The 6182-nt window shown below is 44.9% G+C and overlaps 1 long non-coding RNA gene across 1 annotated transcript; it reads right to left on the bottom strand.

Moving 5' to 3' along the window:
- Positions 1-862: 862 nt before the first annotated feature.
- LOC123974932 lies at positions 863-2317 on the bottom strand. Its single transcript, XR_006825965.1, has 2 exons — positions 2181-2317; positions 863-1457 (listed from the first exon to the last, which is right to left on the bottom strand). It is a non-coding gene; the product is annotated as an uncharacterized LOC123974932 (long non-coding RNA).
- Between the last annotated feature and the right edge of the window lie 3865 nt (positions 2318-6182).

The following is a 6182-nucleotide window of genomic DNA, read 5'->3' as shown; positions in this document are numbered from 1 at the left end:
GCGGCGGGGGCCCCCCCCCCCCCCCCCCCCCCCCCCCCCTATTTTTCCTCTCTGTTCCTCCCTCTGCTCATCCCTCTCTCCAGCTCAGCTGTGGCTACAGAATCATTAACCTGGCTCTGTGAGTAGGATGTGCTGACAGAACACTCTGCCATTGTGCTTCCTGTCATCTTCAGGAAATCAGGGCTTCCCCCTGCTGTCGAGGTAAAGCACCACTGGGTGACAAGCGATGCCAATCTTTCTCGTCGTTCCTCCTTTTATTTTGTTCTTCTGTTTCTATGTTTATCTCATTCTCTTTACATCCTTTTATGTCCCTCTGCAAAAAACTGCTTATGCACAAAAAAGCATTTGAGGAAAATATCCAATACCTGTCCAGAATCCCAGAGTCAGCAGAGCAACCAAGCCACATTTAAATGCCTAAAATAATGATTAAATGTGCTTTTTAACTTAAAATAATGTCATTTTTCAGAACCACCCATGTTCTAAACACAGCAATAGTTTACAATATATTGCACATAGGCAGAGGATGGACAAAATAACAGGAACACTTTATTTATTATTATAGTTATAGTTATTTTGACTACTCCCGTGTGTTTGTATCTGTGCGTGTGTGCCCTGATGCAAGTGATGGAGTGGGTATGCTCTGTCATGAGCAGCGCAGAGTTGACGCTTCCTTTACATGGCAGCTGCAAGGCTCCAGTGATGTATCAGAGTCAGCAGAAGCATTGATCAGAACCGGGGTTAATCATTGCTCCGGGAACCCAGAGGACATAGAGGCTGCCTGGGGAGAAGTAGCCAGGAGAGTGGGCGGCTTCACCGCAGGAGGCCTGCAGCTCTACAGTAAAGGAATGCTGGCAGGAACATATATAACCACTTCTCTGTTTATTTCACTGTCCAACCATCAGCTATTCATAATAACTGAAAGGTCTGCACAGGTTTACATGTAGAATGTGAGTGTGTGAGTGAAAATGGGGTGGGGGCTGATGGGGCCAGCAATGTAATCCCCTTAAATGGACGGACTTCCGAAATGTGGGCAATGTGACGCCGGATCTGTGCTATGTCTACTCAGCAGTACCCATTCACTCCCCTGAGCTGGGGAGTTAATAATTCAAAAGGGAGATGGGGAAAGAGGCCATAGGCCAGAGTGACAACACGGAGAGCAAGAGGGAGACAGAGCCCAATAAGAGTATGGAAAGAGAGACATCAGTAGCAAGGAGGAATGGAGAAGAACCATGGAGAAGTAAAAGGCGAATCAGTTCCATTTTGGAAAAACCTAACGTGACACAAAGTGGTGTATTATTCTTAACATTTGAACTGATCCACATACTCTTCCCTACATTTGGCTTCCCCCTCCTCTCCATCCTCTTCTCCTCTCACTACCCGTCCCTCTGGGGTGACTGTTCCCTGTGACCTGCCGTCACCACCATCACTGTTGCCAACATCAAAGTCCAGGATGCTCTCTCCAAGAAACACACATGAGCACATGAAGGAAACATGTGTGGGCCTACAAGTAAGTAGCTGCATGGATAAAAACACAAGCCTGCATATACACACACACACACATACACACATGCATAGATATTTGAAGGAATGTCAGTAGGAAGGATGAGGGGCTATGGGAATACAAAGAGGTCCAGCTCCTCAGAGGGGAGGAAAAACAGGGCAATAAAACCGTCATGTCAAGCCAAGAATCTGCTGATGGCACACATACATATACACAAGTTCAGAGAGACAAAGAGAATCTGTCAAGCAGATAAAGCCATCACTTCTCCTTTTCAACCCTGGTTTTGTCCAGAGGCGTCCCCCTTTCACCTCTCCCCTGCCCCGCCAACACTTGTCAGGCAAGAGAATCATTAATGTTTAGCTGGGCAGTGATGGCTTCGCTGACAGGACTCATCTGTCTAAGAAGACAAGATGAGAGAGAGGGACAGCCCATCAAAGGATGCCACTTAAGAGAGTGAGAAAGAGAAATAAGGTTGGGGGACGGGACATAAAACTGGACGGACAGGGAAGAAACCCCCATCTTTCTTTGCAAATTTAAAGGTTACGTCACCAAGGTGGGCTATAAAATGATGCCATTGTCATCTCCGTCCTCCCATCCCTTTCTATCTTTCTACCCATCCACCTACACAGCCCCCACCTCTCCACCCCTCCACGTGCTCGTCAGCAGTTTGATTCAATACCTGCAGGTTAGTTACTCATTGAGCTGAGGAGGGGCCGGAGCCGGTGGAGGTGTATGGACAGCTGTCTATGGACGGCTGTCTATGGGCAGCCACCGGTGGTTGGGGGCTGCTGTTTGATTGACAGATCTGCCTGCGTCGTCCATTCCCTCCTGTAAAGACACAAGACACAAAAGGACAGGAAGTGGAGGGAGGTAAACAGCTTTGAATATAAATGGTGCACTGCAGGGGCGGTTAATAATTGGGAAGTGTTGGACTATTAATCTGAGAGACAAGACGATGATGGGTTTCGTCTTTGTACACTGATACCAAACTGTACAGTCTTCACTTCTGGATATACAGTCAAAGGATCTCCTGATGTTTCCCATTAGCCATTCACAGTAATATCACAATCTCAATAACAACTTGCAGTACTTTAATAATCCCATTATACTATTATTCAATTTCAAGCTCTGATGGACCTCTAATCGCGCCACTGGCGCCATAAACCAGAACAAGTTTTCTCAAGTTTCTAATCAATTCCAATTGTACATTTTAATCTTAATCAACAGCTCTTCAAGTTAATACTCATACTCATACTCATATAAGTTGATGCTTCGCAACTAATGTGTTATTGATAACATGATGACTTTTGTTTTGCAGGTCTCCCAAAATAGTTCTCTTTAGATGTTTTGAAGTACTTTTGCCCATGTAAACATGTCCAAACATCTATGAGTGCCATGTAGGAAATGAGTGTTTCCCCTCCATCTTTCCAGATATGTCAGAAGTTAATGGAGAAGGTACTTCGACTGCCGTGACAAGTTAAGTAGAGGGAGCGGGACCATTGTCTTCCAAATCAGCTGTCAGTGTGTTTCTGCTGTCAGCAGTTTGACTCACTACCTGCCTGGTTAATCATCGAGTCGCTCCAAGCTGCGAGCTGCTGGATGTGTATGGCCGAGCATCACAGACCCCCATCATCACAACAGGACAGCGTCTGATTGACAGATTAGCACGCACTGGCGTTTTTTCAAAGAAAGACAGGGGAAAACAGGGTGGAGAGTGGTGATTGGAATTGAAGGAGACTCGAAGAGGAAGTGTAAGGAAGAGGAGGTGAGTGTTTGTGGGGGTGGATAGGTTGGAGGAATGAAGGTTAACAGGTGAGAAACATAATGATGTAAGATGTCCTGTATGCACCGAAAGTTTTGCAGAGGAAAGTGGAATAGACAGGTGAAATGAGAACATTTACAGGACTGTACAGATACAACCAGTCTAAGCAGAAACGATATGATTGTCTCCTTCTGTTCTCACAACTGTGTAGCTAAAAAACCCAAAAACTCAAATGTCTTAATGGCTGGCAGTTTTCCCCTGGGGCATGCTGGTCCAGGAGGATTAAGACAGGAGAAGGGAGACATTCTGACAAATAATGAGGATTCCTTTAAAAGTGAAATTGCCTCCTCTATTGGACATTAACGCTGCTACAACCCCCCCACCCCCAACCACACACACCACCACCACCTCACCCTGATGAGGTTATCCCCACTCTAGTCCTCTCTCTCTCCTCAGATTCCCTCATGCACGCCCACTGAGGTTTGATTTCAAATGGAAATATTAATGGGAGAATAATAGCCTTGGGCCTCGCTCTCTTCCACACACACACACACACACACACACACACACACATCTTAGTTGGTCTACAGGGGTACACAGAGGGGGAATAAAATTTAGATCCATTGCCTCACTTGGCTTGCTGTTCCATTGTGACACAGGTACACACACACACACAGACACACACACATACACCAGGGACCTTGCCCCCCCATCGTTTACACCTTAGAGGGCTTAACTTTCAAATATTAGTACAGTGGCTGTGCGGATTTCAAATAAATAAATAAATGAGGAAGCAATGATTAGCAATTCTCCTGATAGTTATATCAATGCATTTCTTATTCATTTTCACTTCCAGGAGAATATTTCTGCAGAAACAGTGATTCTGAGAACTTTCCAAGCTTTTAGAGGGGATTAAAACTGGTGTGAGGAGTTTTTTTTTGTTGCAGCAATTCGGGGAGGCACATAGGGTAGCTTGCTTGGATTTACACAATACAGATCACATAATATTTCTCCACCGATATATTATATTTGATTAATTTTGCTTTTAGAGAGTAAAGAAGAGTAAAGATAAACTGTTATCCTTTGGCACAATGTTGGCAGAAGTGGGGTTTGAGAGGGCACAAAAATAGATGCACACACACACACACAAGTTTCACTTCAGCTGATACAGGGCCAAGCTGGTTGCAGGCATAATTAAATCAAAGTTAAGTCTAGTTGCTCTTTAGGCTAGCAACACAAGGAGTGTGTGTGTGTGTGTGTGTGTGTGTGTGTGTGTGGCTGGAGTAGGGGGTCGGTTGTTAAGAGTTTAAAAGCGGAAGAGGAATTGATGTCGGGGAAGCCCACTGGCACTTTCTGTTCAAACATTTGAGAGGACCAGCCTGCCCGAGCTGCAGCGCCCGGGCGGCAGGATTCCCGCTCTTCCTGTTTCTCCTGACTTTGAGGAATTTTACGGTGAACAAACTCCCAGTGCTCTTCTCACACACCCCACACCTCATCCCAGATACCTGCCTCAGCAAAACTAGAGAGAGATAGGACTAAGAGAGAGAACTTTCCAGGCATTGGAGGAGTTCTTATCTCGTCACCCTTTCTGTGTATCACACAGAATGTTTTCAATCTTACTGATGCACTCTCACTCATTAATGTTATTCTTCACAGCACCAGGTGACAGATAGTCAGTCCTACAGATTCCTACCTGACTGGCCTGAATATACACCACCTGTTTTTCTCTGACCAAACATTTAGGCAGAATACACTGTGTGATGGGTGTAAAATAGCCTAAACCAGAAAGAAAACCATCTTTTCAGACCTGGTGTCAAAAATCAAGCAGACAGAGAGGAGTCCTCCCTTTTCTAAAGGTTATGCTGGGCCTTGTCTCATGACGCAGAAGTGCAAAATTTCATTGAAATATTGACTGAACTTATGGTGTGTTCACCTGTGACTGTTTAAATGTCTTGATTACCAGTTACAGAGGGGCATAAACCTACAAGTTTAGCTATGCTGAATTTCAAGAGATGTACAGTAGGTGGAAGAGGGGGTTTAAAATACATTGAAAGAAAACAAAATTGTGGTGGAAGGGTGTCTAGGGTAGAGTGATGGTGCGACACACTTCTTAAACAAGCCAGCGTCCCCACGCCTCTCACAGTGCGCCTGTGGGCACATGTAGCATAAATTGCTGCCTCCACAGAGCCTGCAGACTGCACACACTATCTATTGCTCGCATCAAAGAAACCACACGTTGAACTTTATGAAATTTTTATTCAATGTGTTCACTTCTCTTCCCTTTTTCCCTCTTTCTTCCTTTTCCTATTCCCCACCTTGGCCCCCCTCTCCCTTTTTAGCTCCGCCACCAAACAGACAAGAAAGACTTCTCTCTGCCATGTTTTTCGGCTCGACTTCCTTCCTGCCCAGAAGCACTCGAGTATCTCGTTAGTCCTCTCACAGCTAACATCTCTTCTCTATCTGCCAGGAGCAAAAACCTGATCGGGGAATGGGGGAATGAAAAGAAAAGAGAAGAAAGGGGGGACTACATCAAGAAGTTTGGTGGGTGAGATTCTCCGTGGAGCTAGGTGAGAAACTGTAATATCATTTAGCTACAGTAATTACAGATACAAGAAGTGCACAAAGGAAAGAATAGAGATGAGAGGGTTTCCACTCCCTGTGGACAATGTACACCGAAGGGTCTAAGTTTCATCATAAACTTAGCACAGATGCAAGTACATAGTAATATCATTGTTGGTATGATATAGTACCGCCCTTATTTCCAACACATGGACAAAGGTTTGTAGAAGGGTTAGCTTATTTAATATATTCCACAATTAGCTCTTTTCACTGACACATTTAGCCCATTGCCAGATTATGACAACTGAGCAAATCCAGAGCTTTGGTTGATGCACCTGCACACTAACTTCCTTTTAACTG

The sequence above is a fragment of the Micropterus dolomieu genome, linkage group LG08 (genome assembly GCF_021292245.1).
Source record: "Micropterus dolomieu isolate WLL.071019.BEF.003 ecotype Adirondacks linkage group LG08, ASM2129224v1, whole genome shotgun sequence".
Taxonomy (NCBI): domain Eukaryota; kingdom Metazoa; phylum Chordata; class Actinopteri; order Centrarchiformes; family Centrarchidae; genus Micropterus; species Micropterus dolomieu.
The sequence above is the reverse complement of the archived record's forward strand: the minus strand, read 5'-3'. Positions and strand labels throughout refer to the sequence as shown.